Raw genomic sequence first — 1,181 nt, 5'->3', positions numbered from 1 at the left:
GACCGTCAGACCTCTGTAGACCTGGTAGAATTAGAGATGGTTGATTTTGACGTCATTATGGGTATGGACTGGTTAGCGTCTTGTTATGCTAATGTTGAGTGTCGAACAAAGATTGTTAGATTCCATTTTCCAAGGGAGGCAGTTCGGGAATGGAAAGGCGATACAGCAGCGCCAAAAGGTAGGTTTATTTCCTATCTTAAGGCGAGAAGGATGATTACTAAGGGTTGTATTTATCATCTTGTTCACGTTCATAATATAGATGCAGAACCACCGACTCTTCAGTCTATTCCGGTAGTGAGTGAGTTTCTAGATGTATTCCCAGACGAGCTTCCTGGTATCCCTTCAGAACGAGAAATTGATTTTGCTATCGATATGCTACCAGGTACACAACCCATATCTATCCCTCCTTATAGAATAGCTTCTGCTGAGCTAAAAGAGTTGAAGGATCAACTGAAAAACTTGCTGGATAAAGGCTTTATCAGACCTAGTGCTTCACCATGGGGTGCACCAGTGTTATTCGTGAGGAAAAAAGATGGCTCACTAAGAATGTGTATCGATTATCGACAGCTGAATAAGGCGACTATAAAGAATAAGTATCCCCTTCCGAGGATCGATGACTTGTTTGATCAGTTACAAGGTGCTGAGTGCTTCTCAAAGATTGATTTAAGATCAGGTTACCACCAGATACGAGTTCGGGAGAAAGACATTCCAAAGACAGCTTTTAGAACCAGATATGGACACTTTGAGTTCTTGGTAATCTCTTTTGGATTAACTAATTCCCCAGCAGTGTTCATGGACCTGATGAATAGTATATTCAGGCCGTATTTAGACTTGTTTGTGATTGTATTTATTGATGATATTTTGGTGTATTCACGTTCAAAAGCTGAGCATGCAAATCATCTGCGAGCAGTCCTTCAGGTTCTTCGAGATCGAGAACTTTATGCAAAGTTTTCTAAGTGTGAGTTCTGGTTGAACTCTGTCGCTTTCTTAGGCCATATTGTATCAGATGCAGGTATTGCGGTTGATACACAAAAGATTGAGGCCGTAAAAACTTGGCCCAGACCTATGACTCCAACTGAGGTTCGTAGTTTCTTGGGGTTAGCTGGGTACTACAGAAGGTTTGTAGAGGGGTTTTCTTCAATTTCAACCCCATTAACGAAGCTGACTCAAAAAACAGCTAA

The sequence above is a fragment of the Solanum tuberosum genome, unplaced genomic scaffold (assembly GCF_000226075.1).
Source record: "Solanum tuberosum cultivar DM 1-3 516 R44 unplaced genomic scaffold, SolTub_3.0 scf00368, whole genome shotgun sequence".
Taxonomy (NCBI): domain Eukaryota; kingdom Viridiplantae; phylum Streptophyta; class Magnoliopsida; order Solanales; family Solanaceae; genus Solanum; species Solanum tuberosum.
This window is presented reverse-complemented; position numbering follows the sequence as displayed.